At 35.1% G+C, this 19,305-nt stretch overlaps 1 pseudogene; it reads right to left on the bottom strand.

The window, feature by feature from the left end:
* Window positions 1-5,875: 5,875 nt before the first annotated feature.
* The window catches only part of LOC102027435, a 70,131-nt pseudogene continuing 56,701 nt past the window's right edge, over window positions 5,876-19,305 (bottom strand).

The raw sequence follows: 19,305 nt of genomic DNA, 5'->3' as shown, positions 1-19,305 counted from the left end.
TAACTTGACTAACAGCTGCACTCACACTGCTTTCACACTGACAGTATTTGCATATTCATTTTCAGAATTTTATTATCCATACTGTTATTTTGTAGCAAAATAATATGGAAAGCACATTCTTATACTTCACACTAAAACATTAAATGTTTATATGACGAAGGAGTTTGCTTCTAGATTATCAGTTACAAATGGTTCTTTCATTGTACACTATTAATTACCTGTTTCAAATTATTTCACAATACAGGTACTTATTTATTGATGAATTTTTTAAATAGGCATCAAGCATCATTACTTAATTGCACATAGTTGGGTTGCAGAGAACAGGGTGTTTTTGCTTTTCCTTGTTCCATATCTAGTCATTGTCCTTCCATGCTCAACATGTGTTTGAGGTTATGTGGTAGTTTTCCAGTTTTAGAAGCCTAAATAGGATTTCTGGGAAGAAATCAGAAGACAGAGTGGTAAGTTGCTGTGCAGACACTGGAATACAGCAACATGAGAAAGACAATGAGGAAAATGGGTCCCCTGGACCCAGGCAGGATCTGAAGCAAGAATTGAAGCCCACAGGGGGAGTGAAGAGAGAATTTTTAATGAAAAAGAAGCAGGTAGCCAGCAGAGCTTTGTCTCTAAGATGGGACTCACTGCATGGGAGGAGTGGTTCAAATCTGTGGGTATGCAGTGAAAGCTGGCAGTGCCACAGGCCTCCACAGAGAGACACAGCAGTAGACATAGAGGACTGCACTGGCTGGGAGTGAGTGCTGAGGACTCAGTCATCCTGTGGGAGAGAGCAATTGGCCAGAGGCCATCCTGAAGAGGGGCCAACTGAGCTCAGAACTCAGAGAAACTACTGGGTCCATCTAGCAGCTCTTGGCTGAGTTCAAGCCTGCAGAAGAGGCATTGCCTGCTGGAGGTTGAAAGGGATTGGTCTTGGTCCCCACAGCCAGAAAACAGCCTAGACTCCAAGGGAAATAAAGGTACAGGTTTACTGAGATTATCCAGTACTCTACCACAAAGCTAATTCTGGCTTGCTGGGATAAATCAGCACAGAGCTGGACTCTGACTCCACACATTGTCTACCAGTGACAACAGAGACAAACCTAGAAGTAGGCCTATGTATTATATTTCCCCTTTGTTTGATCTTACTTTTATATGAGTGTGAAGATGGTTTCCAGCTTCCATGTGGTCGTTGTTCTGTTCTTAATCTTATTCCTTCCTTCTTCTTTTTCTGTCTTATGCACCAGTTTCCCAAAGTTAACATGTTCCTTAATACTCTAGCCTTATTTCTAATATCTTCCTCTCCTTCTTCTGCTGTGCTGTTTTTCCCTAATTCTTTTAAATTCTAACCTCTGAGCATAAAATTGACATATTAAGGATTTATATACTGCATATAATTTTCTGGTTTGTTTTAGATTCTGTTATATAACTACAAATCTGGTTCATGCCGTTAAAGGTGGCAAAGTGGTAGTTATCTCAGGTTGCTAATTTCTAGGCTGTGTTTAATGCTGTTGTTGTTGCTGGTGGTGCCACTTTAGCCAGGGGTGGCATAATTGTTCTAACTCTCTGTTCTGCCTGGTATTCCATGACTGAGATTGCATAAGGGTCACAGAAAATGCAGTGGATCAGTGCCAAAGAACATGGGGCTGGCCCAAGCAGGCAGCAACTTATTATCCCCAACAAATTAAAGATACAGGATCTTCCAACAGACTTAAAACCCAAAAACAAACTGCACCTAGAAGATACTTTGGAGAAGGGCTCATTTCCTAAGGATCTTAAATGCTAGCAATAAAGCAATTCACCATAGACAATCAACAAGCACTAACTCAAGTATTAAACAAAACAAAAAAAATAAAGAAAGGAAAAGAAAATAAGAAGACATTTAAATAAGATGAAACCTCAAACATTCAGTTCACCAAAGACAAACAAAGGGGCCAGTGAGGTGGGAGAATCTGCAAGCCACCCACCTGGCTTCTCTGAAGTGATAACAACAAAGCAATTGAATGAGGCTTTAGAAAAAAAATCAAATCAGAAATAATTTTTCAGATAACTGCAGAGATGGAGTCTACAATGAAAACTCTGCTTAGTGACTCTAGAAAAGGTGTGGATAAAAATAAAGGAGCTTAACAAAATGATGGAAGTCATGAATGCCTAACATAAAGAAATGGAATCCATAAGACAGATTCAGGCAGATATTCAGGAGAATAAAAATTCCATTGAAAGTATCCTCAGCAGAATGAGCCAATGTGAGCACAGAATCTCAGATATGGAAGACAAGCTTGTGGTTAGTGACCATGAAAAGAATGGTTTCTTAAAAATAGCAAGGGACAATGTGAAATCAATCCTAGATGATGCAAAGAAAAAAACTTAAGAAGATTGGAGTCAGTGAAAAAGCAGGAGATAGTGCAAATGATATAGAAGAAACTACTCAAGCACATCATGGGAAAATGAATATGGAAAATGAACCTGACATATAGTAAGTGAGGCATCTAGAACTCCAATTAGCCATGATCAAAAAAAAAAAAAATCTATAGCCAGGAATATCATAGCCAAGATTCCAGAAACTCAACACAACAATAAAACATTAAAAGCTGTTCCAGAAAAGAAATAAATCACTTATAAAGGAAAGCCCATCAGAATCACCACTGACTTTTCAGCACATACCCTAAAGTCAGGGAGAGCTTGGAGTGAAGTATTTCAAGCCCTAAAGGAAAACGGTCTCCAACTCAGATGGTTGTAGCCTCAAAAACTACCTTTCAAAATTGACAGACAATTAAGATACTTCTATGACAAAGAACTGTGGAAATTTATGAGCACCAAACCAGCACTCCAAAATGTTTTGAAGGACATTTTAGAAAAAGATAACAATGACTACAATTCCATGAACTCCAGTAAAAGGAGGGCAAATGAAATAAAGGGCAAATGAAGAAACAAGAAGTAACACGGAGAAACAAAGGAGTAAGAGGAAAAGCTCTGGGAAAGGGCAGAAAGAAACCATCTTCAAAAAAAAAAAAATCTTCCTTTCAAAGAAAGTTTTCTGCAGGAAACTCCACCAGGCAAAGAAAAAATTAAACAGAGGTGGGAAAAAAAGGTGACACCTAAATAAAAAGAGATTTCTGTGATTCACTAGCAAACTGTTTCACACAAAGAATATAAATTTGATTCAGATTTCTTTTCTTGGTAATATTAGGCACATATAAAGAGCACTGAATATCTACAAAACAGATTTAATTTGCATTTTCTTCTCAAATTCTTTTATGAGATTGTTAATAAACAGTAAATTGCCCAATCTAATCTGAGTAATTAGTTTCTGCAGCAAGATACTTTAAAGATAAATCGCCTTTAAGCTGGCTGACAAGAAATGCCAACATTATTAATTAACTAATTCATTATTTGGTGGGATACACAAAATTTGTGAAACTACGGAAAACCAGCAAAATTATATGCCCATAATTCATTTTCAACATGGTAGCAGATACAAAACAAACAAAAATATATATGATGGTTAGAAATCTTAATCGCAGAATCAAAGTGTATAAATTAGAAAGTAGTAACCTTGAAAAATAGTCAATAGCTCAGGCACTCTCATTTTGGTCTAATATTTTATCTGTATAGAGTGAGAACAGGACAAATGCCTTCTATCATATATAATTATTGAAACAGAAATCCCCTGTCAATAATCTAACAGACATGAAAAACTATAAGGCATGTAATTTACTTCACAATTCAATAATATTCCATATATATATATTACATAAATGCATGAAGTCTTAATATAAAATTTTTTAAACAATTGCACTAAAAACCTTCAATAGTTACTTTGTTTACTAAAGAATTCTTGTTTACAAAAAATTACAATCATTTATATAAATTATCATCTTCTAAATTAGATGAATTTTAATAATTCACCACTAAATGACTTTACAAATAGGTATACGTTAAAGTTGTCAGGAAAACATTACAGTCGTTTCCTGCAGAAAACTTGCTTTGAAAGGGAGATTTTTTTTTTGCAGGCGGTTTCTTTCTGCCCTTTCCCAGAGCTTTTCCTCTTACCCCTTTGTTTCTCCGTGTTACTTCTTTCTTCATTTGCCCTTTATTTCATCAACTGGACGTGACAAGAGAAAAAACAGCTTACTTTCTTGGAGGAGGTGAAATAGAATTTTTATCATTTTTCCTTGCTTGTTTTGCTTCTGGAGCCTTGGCTCTTTTCACTTTTTGCTCTTTCACAGTTTCTGATTTAGTATCATTTCCTAGTTCATGTACAAGCTAGGATGTAATGGCTATTTTTTTGTCTCGTGCTCAAAGCAAGAGATGAGAAGACAAACTGAGGGCCTAAGTCTGGGAGTAACACTTTCAGCTATGTAGAAACAATTGTTTTTTTCCTCTTTTACTATTCTGGGAACTTTGCTGGAGGAGGAGAAAATAAAGACTTACTTTCTGTTTCAGAAATGTCTGTCAATAAGACAGCCTTACTTGATCTGATCTTTATACTACAGGAAGTTTAGTGAAAGCTATAGTGACAAGAAATTTTTCTTCTTGGTCATTGGGTTCTTTGTGTGTTATTTCATCTATTTGTTCTGATACTGAGCATAGTGAGTGATTTTGGCTTTTATTTCCAGCCTTCTTTATAATCTTTTTCTCAGAGTGCATCATCTTAACAAGTTCCTCATTTGACACTAAAATGGATTTTTCTGAACCTGGTTTCCCAACATCAACAGTTTCTTTTTCTTTCTTCTTTTGCTGGGATCCTTTTGCAGATTTTTTTTTAAAAAGCAGAATATATTTATTGAGGGAAGGAAAGCTTCTATCCAAGAGAGGGACAGAAGAGGGGGCTGAGTGGGTTGCCCCCTTTTGCAAATCTTTGGATTTTGAGAACTGTGTTCTTTTTGGAACTTCCCTCTTAGGTCCAACATCTTCCAATGAATGTGTCTTCCTTGGTGTACCACATTTCCTAGGTGGGGCAAGTATATCAAGTTCTGCTTGAAGAGTCAACTGAGATGAATCAAGTTTAGACATTTCTACCACATCCAAAACACTAACAATTCTCTCTTTGACCCTTCTCATACACTGATGAGATAGTTGTTGGTCACTGATTTCCCATCCTGCTTAAACTGTATGTTTTCAGAAACTTCTAAATTATCAGTTCTTAAATTATTGATAGTCCTGGGAGGACTTGCTAATTTATAAACTTTCAGAATATTGACATTTTCAGTACTTTCCTGATTCTCTGCAGATTTTTTAAATCTTAGAAGTTCTTTTTTTAACAGACAAAAATTTAACTTCCTTTAAAAGGGAAATTTCTTTTGTTGTTAGTTCCAGAGAATAATTTTAGTCTTTTTTGGTTCCCTACCTGGAGTGACCTGTATTCACTGTTTTGCAGAATCAATATTATCTAGCATATTTTAAAAAATTTCCTCTTTAATCTTTTCTGTCCTAGAAGTAAAAGAATTTTGAGATATTTGCTGTTTCAGAGATCTCTCTTTGACACCAGGATAAACTCTTTCAGAAGACTCAGAAATGTTTTCTTGTTTTTTAGTTTTCTTTATAGCTGATAGTCCCAATGTTTTGGGAGCACCATCATCTGCTGATTTCTCCACTTGCACTGAGATGATGTTCAGATTTTGGATATTGGATATTCAGATTCTGGATATATTCTTTGATGATTTTCTATTGGAAACTACTTTTATGGAGAGGTGTAGTACAAATAATTTTGCTCCATTGTCATCTTCAGCTCTTGCAGTCAATTTTGTGCTCAATGCCTTTGGTCAAAAAATTGTTGGCTTCTTTAAATTTCAAGGATGGAATAAAAGACCTTCTATGTGATACAGAGAAGGAAAGGGTAAAGCTGTTGTTTGAAGACCAGGCCTTGTGATAGACTGAGGAGTCATCTCAGCAATCCAGAAGAAACAACTGACATAAACAGAGATTTAGCTTTCTTAACCATAAGAAGAGTTTCAAGTAAATTCAATTCTAAAGTCTTAGAGGCATTTTTCTCTGATTCTTTTAGTTGTGAACTTGGTGAGTTAAAAAGTAGGTTTAAAGGAGATATTTGGGGGCTTTTCTGAATAAATCCCAAACAATGAGAAGGCCAGTAAACAGGATAAAGAAAAAAATCCAGCAATCTAGAACTTTTCTGTGATACTTTTGAAGATGGTTTTCCAAAAAAATGTTCAGACAGCACTGCGTATAAGAAAGAATATACTATAGAAGATGGTTCTTGTATTTTAGGACTGTTTTAAAGTGAGATGCTATTTCTAGGTTCATTGCTTGCCCACACCTCTCCAATTTTACATAACACATTACTGATCAAAGCAGATCTTGTTAGCACTGTCCTTTCCAGCTTTGCCTGGAAATGCTGGTAATGATTTTGGCCTAGAAACTTCTTGAAAATACTTTTCATCTTGACCAACTATACAGCTTAACTTGCTCAATGGCTAACATTCTCTGGAATCTAGGAAGGATTTTCCCATATTGATCTAAAATAGAATTTTGAGCCACTGATCTCTCTTCTCAAGGATCATGCTTGTTCATAACACAAGTTTTCAGAGTCTGGTTCAACAGGGATATAACTGGCAAGCTACAAATGGTGAACTAAAAGGAATTAATGACTCTGAACACAGACACTGAACTGTAGAAATTTTACTAATCATTCCTGCTCAGTGTCTATAAATTGCAATGTCAGTAAATCTTCAATTAAGCCTCTTTCCTGATGTATTTCATGCGTGTGCTTTAGTATTTACTCTCTATTTACTATGTCAGAATCCTGTCACAAAACACTCCAAGCCTCAATCATACATCTACTAAAAAGCAAAACTGTGAGGTGAAGGCAAATATGATCATAACCTAACACTGTTCGCTTAATTGTTTCAATGTATCTGACCACGTATTTGTGGTCTCCTAAGTTCAGGAGGATTTGCATAACCTTTAATCTTGTCATTATTCAGGTTTTGCAGTAGCTCTGTGAAATAGAATCTCTAAACACTTTTCCTCATAATTATGGTACATCAACAAAAATCCTTGAATAAGTTTGAACTGACCTCAAGAAAAGGAAAAGACAGTTGAAAAGATTCAATAGGATCATCTGTTTTGTTTGGAAAAGCAAAGGAATACATAGTATCAAATAGCAAATACATGGTAGCAATGCATGCTTGTCTCAATAATGTTTAATAAAATGGATGCAAATAGAGGCCATACTCATAAGGGAAATAAATTGTACCCACATGTGTAAACATCATATTGTTTTCCTGGTACAGAAACCTGAAAGAGTAAGTAAAACTCAAAATGTACAATAGATGATAGGAAAAAGAAAGAAATTGCTCGAAGGAAGGAATTACTGGGAAGAGGGAAAGAAGAAAAAAGAAAAAAAGGAAGGCAAAAAGTATACGTACATATATATATGCACATATATATACATATACATATATACATATATATACATATATATACACACATGCATATATGAATGAATAGGTGGGATATCTGTACTGCTGATATCTGATGGTATGTTCAGAGGAACAACTAATGCTTAAAATTTTTTATGTTCTGACCAATTTTGCGTGCTTATATCTGGTAATCTGAGCAAATGATTTGAAGGCAACAATATGCAATGGAACTATCAAAGTGCATTCCTACCATCTTGTCTAGTGAAACTCTGTTATCTCTAATGTTTTATCTAATAATTATTTTCTTATTATTTTTAATGGTTTAAACAGTCTTCCATTCTTACATCTGGTAATGTGAGCAATGTAGTTGAAGATAACAGTATGTAATAAAACAACCACTGTTAATTCCTATCATTTTGTCTTGAAACCCTGTATCATTTTAAGTGTCTTTGCTTTGGTTCGTTTATGTTTGTGATGCTGGTATGCTGCTATTTTTTTTTCCTCATTTACTACTCTCTTTAAAATAAAATTTTAAAAATAATGTCTAATAGATATATGTCAGGTGGTACATGTACACTACCTGAAGGGTGCTTTCTCCAGCTGCCTTCATCTCCTTTCTACTATTTCCCAATTTGATCTCCTGAGAAACCAGGCAATCTTGGTTCTACTCTCCTCTTGATAAATGCTCTCACACTTCTGCTGGTAACTGGTGCAATAGCTTTGAATTACTGGGTAGTTGTAGCACAACATCAACCACTGCACAGTATTACATAAACCTTCTAGTAAAAACCCAGACTGAAAGAACCGAAGAACAATTTGTTCATATGGACAGAGTAGCTGGGTAACCACATGCTCATTGCACAACTCCAGCAGACTTCTCTCCATGTTGTGTACCTGCACTGCAAAACAGTTTAAGACTGGATTAAGATTACTAAAAAAGCAAAAGTCTGTGCTGCATAGATTGTATAGTCTGTGGATCAATGAAAAGACATAAACAATCAAATAATGGTCCATGTAGTTTGTCATATTTTTCTTTGTGAGGACCACTTTCTTCCAAGTCCAGTCAAGAAGAAAGTGCAAATTAACAGAAGATTTTGGTCGTTTCTGTGTTATCCATGTAGTGATACAACCAGTCAAGAATCCCAGGGAACTAGTCTGATTTCCTGCTGAAAAGATGGCTTTCCATTATTCTTTCTGACTAGACTGGAAGGCTGAATATCAGTAAGTTTTGGTGAGAGAAAGATCAGCTACAGTTGATTATATCCATCAGGAATAACTTCATCAAGAGGTGATTCCAATGTCTTTTAAAAAGTCACAGTGTCCTTCTGAAAGCCAGTACAAGTCCTATGGACAACTCCTGAGGTGAGCAAGCAGGTGGAATCAATGTTAAGAGTACCTGGACTTAAGGAGCTGCTTTGTAGTTTTATATGAATAAGGAATACCTTGACTTAAACTTCCCTCACGCACTAATACATCCAACATGTAACATTTAGAAATATTACATAAACCAGATTCTAACGACCATAATGCAAAATAGGTACAATTATGCAGATAATTGTTCTCTCTTGATCTTAGTGACTGTGGCATTTGGGCATGATACCAGCAACAGTTTATGTCAAAAAGCCCCAAATACATAGAAGGCTGTGCCTCTCCATACATATTCACTTACCAGGTGAAGACCAAAGAACTAGGAAAAACAGCTGTACTCTCGCCCTCTTCCTTGTCACCAGGAGGTGGATACTTAATTATTTTTTAGTAAATAAGAGATACTAGAGTGGGGACAATGTAAAATTATAGGCCAGAGTGTGACTCAGTAGTGCCCAAAAAGATACATTTCCTGCTTGCTTTTCCAGAAAATAATGGAGAGATTCAGCAGCTCTTTTGCATTCTTCTGTCTCTGAGAGGCTTTGACAAAGAATCAGGCTTACTGGAATTTGATTCTAGAAACAAACCCTCTAATTACTTTATGCTTTTGAGACATCCATAGCAGTAGAACTTTTCTCTTTCATTGTTAACGAGGAAAGAGGTAAGTATGTTGGTGCTTGTCAAGAATAGTTTTTTCAGTCTACATTTTTGATATGTGTACATGCATGAATGTGTATGCTTGCATATGTGTATGTGTGTCTCCATAAAGCTGTAGATAAAGTTTATAATGTGACTCTAGGGAGGTAAAATTATTCAATTAGAAAACAAATCATTTCATCATTATAAACACAGAATAAATAGCCCCAGAAAAATTAAATTGAAGTTTTAATGAACTTTCAAAGTGAATTTGTCTCGCTTGTAATATGCTTTCATTCATTCTGCTCATGGTCAAAGAAAAAAAAAATTCCAAAAATTTCACACAAGAGCAAATTCCCAGATGGAACAGATTCTATTTCTTCACCTCTAGAAATTCCAAGTTATAGATTTTTTTCAAATTATACTGATTAGACTCTTCAAAATTAAAACTGAGACACTTTTTAAGAATAACCTCACCCTAACATCGTGAGGGCTTGAAATGGCAGAGAATTTAGTGAGCTGTTTCTAATGAAGGAATTTCTCTTCCCAGACCCCATGCGTACTCTTGTGCAAGACGGTGAGAATGTTGTGACCCGTGCTTCAGAGTTGGCTGTTTCTTCACAAATGGACTATAATGTGTGCACTTAGGAATCATCTCCTGGTGACATTCTACTACTGATGATTTAATGGGGGAAATACTCGTAAGGAAAATAGGGCAGGGGTATGTCACTGTTTTGGATGATTGGTTAAGCTGTCTGTATAGAGGACAGATTTTTAACTATTTATTGATACTAATTTCACTATTGTTCCTTAAATACAAGAAAATGCATTTAATTATAACTCTTAAAAATATATGTTTGAGTCAAGCTGGGAAGTAGCAGTAATTTCCTCTTTACTAGAGAGAAGTGTTTTCTAGTGTCTTTAACACAGGCATTAGATCATCGGCACTATCAAGATTACTTTGAAGATTTCTTAGCATGTCCAGAAGCAGATATTTTAGTAATCTAATAACATGGAGGTTGGGTTCCTCCTCAAATGCAGAGAGTGTGCTTATAGAGACACTAATTTAATCATACCTATCTTGATCTTCCTTCTAGGTTATTTGAGTGAATTTCCTTCTGCTGGGACTGATCCCTGAAGCCATGAAAAGCCTTTATGTGAAATTTTTCTACGATGATGTGTACTCTGTTTTATTTACGCTGGGAATATCATCACTAATGAGTGTATCTGCATAATATGGGTACCTCTGTGTTTATAACATGTGACAGGCACAACTTTAGTATGATCCCTTTAATCCCCATGTCATTGACACAGTAAACAGCAGAGCCAGTGTTTGAAGACAGCTTGCTTTATTTCCTGTGTCAGTGAATATCTGTGCAAACATTATGTAAAGGAATGTAGAAATTATGTACTCCAAATATGTACTAATGAAAAATAAATTTTAAAAATAAAGATAGTGCTCACTTCAGCAGCAGATACATTAAAATTGGAATCATACAGAGAAGATTAGCATGGCCCCTGAGCAAGGATCACACGCAAATTCATGAAGTGTTCCATATTTAAAAAAAATAAAGTTAAATAAAAAAAAATAAAGGTAGAGAAGACTGAGATGCAGACCTGGATGACTTACTTAACTTCCTACGAAAAATGTCAGTGTCTTTGTTGTTTTGGTAATTTCCAGTGCTAAACTGGGACTCTATTTATTTCCTGTGTTTAAAATTGAAAGAGGCAAGATAGCTGGTCAGATACAAGTTAGTCCATCATTCAAAAGCTATTTGCTGGAGATTTTCCTACATGTCACCATCAGAGATATTTCTTCAGTTTTATTTTCAATTACAGCTTGAAGCAAACATTGAGGAAGTAGTTGATACAAGGCTTAATGAATGATTCTTGCAACGCTCTGTTTGCTTGCCAGTGGTTATTAAGGATCTTTACAGGAATTTTTCTTCAAATGGTGAGCATTTTGTTTTCTGAAAGCTATTGTTTTATATGCCACTAAATATATGATAGAGCCGGGCGTAAGGGTGCACGCCTGTAATCCCAGCACTCAGGAGGCTGAAGCAGGAGGATCGTTACGAGTTTGAGACCAGCCTTGGCTACAAACTGAGCTTAAGGCCAATCTGAGCTCCATAGCAAGACCCTGTCTCAAAATAAATAAATAAGTAAATAAATAAATAAATAAATAAATGACAGAATGTTACTTTTTGTTTCCAAGTCATAATTAAAACAGATTCCCCTTTGTGCATGAATGTTGAAGTCATGCTGGGCATTTCAAACAACATTTTGCAGTCTCTAGTGTGGGACCGTTATCTCTAACATGTTTGCTGCCTGTGGAAACTATCAACAATAAGATCACCAGCTGCTGCTCCAGGATATTTGTACTAGGGCATGTGAGCACTTAGACAAAGACACACACACACACACACACACGCACACACACACACACACACACACACACATTAGCTCTATATGAAGAATAATTACTGCACAGAAGTGAATTTTTGCTTTGGCAGATTATTCACTTATTAAACCATTATTAATTCCATTCTCAGTGCCAGCTGGCTAAAAACTTAATGAGATTAATTTGTGTCTAAACAATATCTACAGAAAAAGCAGCATCTTTTATTTTTTAAATATATTATAGATACTTTTAAAAATTACAGTGGATAAATGAGGATTGTATGCCATGTAACGGTATTCTAAAGTAGCAATGCAGACTCTTGCAGGGACCTCTTGTTGGTAAAGAATGTTTCCTTAATTTGTTTTGTCATTACTCTGTGTCTTAATTTATAAGGTAGCTCTTGCCTGTCATATTGATATAGTCAGGGACCTCCAGAGGAACAAAGGAAAAGCTAGCTGTTGGGCCCTTAACCCCCTACTCACTAAAAGCATGATTTGAGTTTCCTCTGAGACCGTCAAGGACCTAAAAGCAGATTCTTCTGAAACCCATGAATCTGCCTGGATCTACAAATGCTCAATATGTAACTAAAAGTGAAACAAAACTTGATCTTTATGTCTATATCCTTTATAACCTTAAAACCTTGGATATATCTATGTAGATATTTCTTAGAATGTTAACAGAACCATGTTTAGTAGGCTTACATTTCCCTAGCCTATTCAATTGCCTATAAGACAGAGGCCATGAAAATGAAAGTAAATAAAATAATGTTCAGAATTCAGAGAGAGGGAAACAGAAAGAGAGAGAGAGAGAGAGTGAAGAGAGAGAGAGAATGAAGAGAGAGAGAGAATGAAGAGAAAGAGAGAGACACAGAGATAGAGAGAGAGACAGACAGAGAGACAGAGAGATCTAATTACCAAATTTTTATATCCAGTTCAGACTGTTACATCTTGGAGCCTATAGAATCTCTAATCATTGCGATGAACCTCTGGTCACTTGGGTACCAGGCAAACCAGAGCCTCACAAGACTAAGTCATCATAATCAGTCATCTCAAAGGAATGGAACGGCCCCTTAAGCTGTGAGGGTTTCTCTGTCAGTATGAAGGCAGAACTGAAATAGTGGTCTACTGGAACTCAGCCCACCACAATACCCTATAAATCTAGTGTCTTCCTTTGTGTGCTGGCCAGTGTGGTCCTGTTCCTGAGAATGGCCTCTCCAGCTCCTTAAACTAAAGCCCTTTCTTCGTCTTTTATCTTACTTATCTTAAAACCTTTGCCAGTGAATGCAAACTGTTACATTAGTTTTAAATTCCATTATCACTAAATCTAAGACACACACTAGCCAGATACCCTATGGACTCCTGTCTCTCTGACAGAAAAAAAATAATTACCACTTCCTTAAATCTGTAGTTATTTGTAGTGAAACTTAAGTGTTTATTCTTTAGTGTACTTTTCATCTGTTCCTTTGAAAAAAATGTGAGACTTTTTTAAGAATCAAGACTATGTTCTACCACTTCTGCTACTGTCAAGGTAATGGTTGGAAGTCATGATTTTGTCCAGGATATGTAGAGAATGAACAAATGAAATTCAAGAATGACTCCTGCCTCAGTTGAAATGGTGCTGACATTTTATAGCAAGAGCTAAAATCCTTCCATTCTCTTATTGTTCTCTGACTCAAACGTTGTGAAGAGCTTCTCATGTTGTCCTAAGTAGTCTCTAGCGTTTACATGATTACCTGCCAAGCTATGACCTGTTTTTTTCAAGCCTAAATCTAGGAGTATTCATTCATCAATCAGGCAGTGCCAGTGACGTAAAGGTAACATTATCGATCTCTTACATTAAGCAGTAAAATATTGTATTCTTCAACTATTTCATCATGTAGCTCTGCTATCTGATGCACCTAGTTTTCCACATTATCAATCATTTTTATTGAATTATCCAGATTTCCATTTCAAACAAAATCTGTTATGTGAACTATCTTTTCTCCCTACTCCTCCATTTTCATTCCTACTACCATGTTGCTTGTTCGTTCTTTATATTTCAATTAATATAGTTTCTAACTGTTCTTTTGCTAAATGTCATGTTCCTGTAGTGAAAATCACATGCTTCTTGTGCTCCTCATTCAGATTCTTTGGAGATATTTCTGGTTTGTGCCTGCATGTCCCCCCAAATCCTCATGCAGCCATGGAGCAGGCTTCTAGATTTATGACTGATCCATAGTTCAATGTTGGGATGACGGGTGTGAGTGCCCCTGGGGTGGGTAGTTTGCATATGTAAGGGAGAGAAAGAGGCTGCTTGCCACCACTCCTCCTTTTCGCTTTTGCTGTTGTTGTTGTCTTCCGCTGCCATGAACTATTACCCCCTACCATGTGGCACTCTGCCTTGGAGCCAGCCAAGTATGGACTGAAACCTCCACAAAGTGTGAGCTAAATAAACATTTCCTTCTTTAATTTTGGGTGTTGGGTATTTTGTCTCAGCAATGAGAGAAAAGTAACCAAGACAGAGATACCACAGTACTTTTTAGGAATCCTCAAGAATGACTTACAAGACACTGAATCCCATCCTCTCCCAAGTATTTCCTAACACGTTGCTCCTCCCAGAAGAGATAGTCCTTACATATCTATGCATGGACCTTCATTTTCACTTCTATGTGTTATTGATTCAGCTCTACTCTTGAGTCAACTTTTCTCTCCCTCTCTTTTTCTGTCTTTTAATGTCTTTTGTCAGGATTGTTTTATTTTTTTTCCTTGCATAGCATTCCCTGATTATTCAGGTTTATGGTCAGCCAGTTATGTACTTAGACTCTTTAGTGTGCAAAGTAATTTATTCATGGCTACTGATTTCTAAACACTGAAATCCACCAATGTTGGCTTGTGCCCAAAAGTAAAGTAAACAACTGTCCTGGCATGAGACAAAGAAAGAGCAAAGCCCCTATTGTCTGTGCACCTCTGGCTTCTTCTCCTTGTGTTCTAAGTTTCTGGAAAAAGGATGAACTCTTTTTGCTTCTTTTGTTTTCCATAGTACCTGGCATATAGCAGTAAGAGAGGATCTCAATAAAGATGTGTCAAATTGAAGTTTGTCTGATGCCTGTTTTAATTATTAGCCATGGAATCATTCTGTAAATGATAATCAGCATGTTAATGTAAGTCTAACCTTTTAAAATGAATCTCAACAGGGAAATAAAAGGATGCTGATGCTGAAAGTGCTTAGATTTACCTCTGAAATGAGATTTCATGCTTATCCTTAAGCACCAGTGTGTCTTCCGAATCAATGTGATAATTTCACAGGTTAAGAGGAACTGCAACATTGTTGCACTCTTTTTTCTCATGCACAGCCATTCTTTCTGTATCCCAACCCACACTTAGCTCAGCCAGTGCACGTATCGGCAGTGTGCTACTCATGCTTCAGAAGAGCAGAAAAGTTGACAAAGGTTAATGTTTCCAAGACTTTCCATCTTCATGTGCAAGAATTAAACGTAAGAGCAGGAGTCCAAGATATTAACAAAGAAATAAATACAAAATGTATTCTGTAACTTAAGAGATGTCAAAAAAGTCATATAATTGAAAACAATTAAGTCATTAGGTATACCTCCCACTCCTGACTTCATTTCCTCTTTTGAAGATCTTAGTGCTATATAAGACAATAGGAATCTTTCGTGTTAGACTATATAAACAATTAGCACACTAATATTAAATTATATATTACACTGGCTTCGTATGATATTTCCTGGGGTTTTGTTTGTTTGGTTGTTTGTTTTGTGTACTTAAAATGTAGGTTTGATACAGGAGGGATTCTGTTGAATGGCAGAATGGCATATACAACATCCAGAACAATCATGGCATAAAATACATATTCCATACATGCTTCTGGAGTGAATTAATGGAATTTTTGCATGGTTTTGTAAAAGTTTTGGAGAAGCTGGCCTTATAAAGAAGCAAATGTGGATTTATTCTGCTCCATAATTAAATCTAGTGAAAATGAGGGTGGTTTTAGACCCAGCTAGCTTATTTGCTATTTCTCAAATGCTCTGCATTTGAAAAACTTTTAATGAGTTTGGCCTCAAGGAGTTTTTCTCCAATCCATATGTTTTTGATTCCCTTAGAGTCAGCTCTTAACAGAACTATTTCAATTATTTATTTGAGTTTCAAGGAACCTTTTGAGATTTTATTAAGGTATATTTTATGCCTGATTTTTTAGAGCAGAAAGACATTTTCTCAACACTTAGAGACAGCATTTCCAAAAATTTGTAAACATTGTGAGAGATTTTTAATTTTTATGCTGGTCCCCCATTTCCAATTCTAATGTCACTGGAGCAAAAAATTATGTTAGTGGTGATCAAACAGTAACACCTCCAAATTCTGTATATTTCTAATGGGGTTGTTACAGCAATTCCTAATGGCTCAGTGCTTTACAATTTGCTCATAACATTTCCCTTTAAAAAAGATACCTTTAAATCTTCTAAATGACATTCACTTTGGGTTACTTCATAGGAAAAAATTTTCTGAGTTTGCCTTACAATGGATTTTGAATTTATGCATAAGTGTGTCAAAGAGCAACTGGAAAAAGACAAAGAAATTCAAGAGATGACAAATTAACTGTTAATGCTCCCAAATATACTTATACTCACCATGTCAATAATAAACACATTCTTCTGTTTCTCAAAAATGCTTAAATTTTGGCTATTACTTTAAAATGAAAATATTTAATTCAACCAAATCAAGACTAAAACTGTACCAATACATACCTATCCATTGGACAACTCAGTGATGGAAATTTTATTTATACATTTGATATTTTAAGTGCTAATTATAATCCTGCTATGTATGAGAAATGGCATATTGTGAGTCCTATTTATGTTTACATATATTTAATAAATCTCTGCTAAATTAATGCTAAAAGAGAATTATCCCATGTCTTTTGTCTGTTTTCATGGTCCATGTACTTTATAGAATATTCCTTTCTGTGATATTTTCAAAAACAGAGCAACAAAGCTTCCTTTCTCTGTCATTGTTTAAGCAATTGGAAAAATAAAATCTTTCTGCATAAATGATTTAATTCTTATATTTCCACATTCTAACAGCATTATACAAATATGTTTTATTAACTATATTAGATACTTTGTTAACCCAAAGGAAATAAAATGGCCAAAGAATACCAATGGTTGACATATAACAGTATCAAAGATTTCTTATTTTGAAGTCTCTTCTTTTGAAATATTAGAATTTCTTAAATCTAAATAGACTACCTTTTAATGATTTTATTGCGAGAACACAGACATTTGCACTTAATGTTCAGAATTTCTGAGAATTAGTTGTGTGGTACCACACAAAAATAGAAGAGTTTAAAGCTATACTTTATGTATGTTAGATTTTAATCTGTATATTGATCTATCTCCTGGAATGTGAAAGCATTGCCTCCTGCATAGTGTCATAATTATAAGTTAATGTTTAGTCAGTGTGAAAACTAGTTTTACTAATAAAAACATTTTTAATATGGTAGATTTTCCAGGAAACTTGGGAGACTAAATTAATTTGCCATTTTCAAATAAAATGGTGAAAGAGAGCAGGTACAGTAGTGGATACGAGTCTGATTTTCTTCCACTTGATGACTGATAATGTTGCATATATGCCTTAGGCAATATCAAAACAAATAATGTGGTGAAAATAAAAACCATTTTAGAATACCTGATTTCAAGGGGAAAGTTTCTTAAAAGTTATATATCATTTACCTTTACTTAATTGTTTTGCAACAAAAGCGTTTCCCAGAGTTTTCAGTATTGGAAACAATGGAAAAGCAATACCATGCATCTTGGTATACTACCTTGATTCTAATTATAAGGAAACTTGCAAATAAATATTAACATTCAGTGCTGTTTCCAACCTAGGAATAATAAAAGTAGCCATATTAATGAGTGATGATCTTAATAATTTTTCATTACCTCCTTTAATGCAGAAGCAATAGGACAGAAATGATAATAAATATCAAGTAAAATATCACACTCAGAAACTTTGAATCTCTGAGTGCTTGCTTTGCCCATTAACTTTTTTATGTTGTTTATGACCAGGGTAGCTAAATATATTTTAAGAGTATAAAACAGGATTCAATCTAGAGAACCATATTAGGTAATTAATGTATTACTAATTTGAAGCTCTTAATTTCTATCAACTGCTGAAAGATTGTTTTTCTTGGATTAAAATTTACGAAACTACATATTTAGCTTTACTTAAACAATCATATTTATTAGGAGAAAATCAAAGTATTTGAGAAGTGGACGAATTGTTTAAATTGATGTTATTTTCTTAGTGCTAATCCTCCATAAAAGTGAACTGACACGTTTTAAAACAAAAGCATATCATGCATAAAGCACATGCCTAGTTAAATAAAAGAGACTGCTTTTATATAGCCGGTGACTGAGTAAAGAAAGAAAGAATCAGACTGTTCTGGGGCAGAACTGTATTCAGGTATAAAATCCTGGCAGTGTGGATGCAACAAATATAAGGACCATCTGTTTTGTTCCTACAGATAAATCAGACTGTCAAAGTGTAGCAATGCCATGTGTTTATTTTTTCTTCAAAGGGATATTTGTTAATTATTGCTTTGAATTAGTAATTTTATTAATAATAAAGCATGTAATAATTGACTGAATGTTTGCGTCGGGCCACACACTACCAGAGATGCTTCATATATATCTTCCTCTAACAATTACAACAACCCCATAATAAGGAAAATATTTATGTTTCCTTTACTCATTATGTGAATGGTAAGGTTTTTAAGCCATGAGTCCTAACTCTGTAGCACTAAATGTAAACCAATACAAAATTGATGGAGCTCTTATTTTGAAAAAAATGAATCAAAATTGTTTAAACTCTTATCTTGATGGTTATACACTGTTATATTACAATATTTCAGTAGAGACTGGAATGAACTCTAAATAGAATTATGTCTTTCCATTTGAGGCTGTGGTCTTCCTAGTTTTCGAAAATTAACTAAGTGTACTGCTACATTTTAGATATACGTGTTGATCACATTCACCATAGAGAATTTATACCTGTACATGACATATCTTGATTCTTCCTGTTCTCTCATTCCCCTCCCCCTTCATCATTTCTTCCCCTTCTTTTTTTACAAAAGCTTCATTTCCATTTTTTCTTCTTTTCTTACTGTTTCTTTCCTCTTCCTTTCCTCCTTCCCCTCCCCTAATTCACATCCCACTTGAAAATTTGCTTTCTGTTTCACAGTATCTATTTCACATTTTAGTCCTTATTTATACCTTCAGTTTCTCACACCATAGAAAGTGCAATATTTATGTATGTAGCTCTAATTTATTTCACTTCAGAGTATGTTCTCAAGGTGCATCAATTTTCCTAGAAATATTTCAATTTTATCCTTCTTTATGCCTGAATAGTACTCACTTGCATAAAAAAACACAATTTCTTTATCCATTCATTGGTTGATGGGCATTTGGGGTGTTTCTTAGATTTGGCTATTCCAAACTCTGCTGCTATATCATGGGTGTGTATTCATTGCTTTATA

The sequence above is a fragment of the Chinchilla lanigera genome, unplaced genomic scaffold (genome assembly GCF_000276665.1).
Source record: "Chinchilla lanigera isolate Chin_1 unplaced genomic scaffold, ChiLan1.0 scaffold00107, whole genome shotgun sequence".
NCBI lineage: Eukaryota > Metazoa > Chordata > Mammalia > Rodentia > Chinchillidae > Chinchilla > Chinchilla lanigera.
Note: the sequence above shows the minus strand (reverse complement) of the source record. Positions and strands in the feature narration are given on the sequence as shown.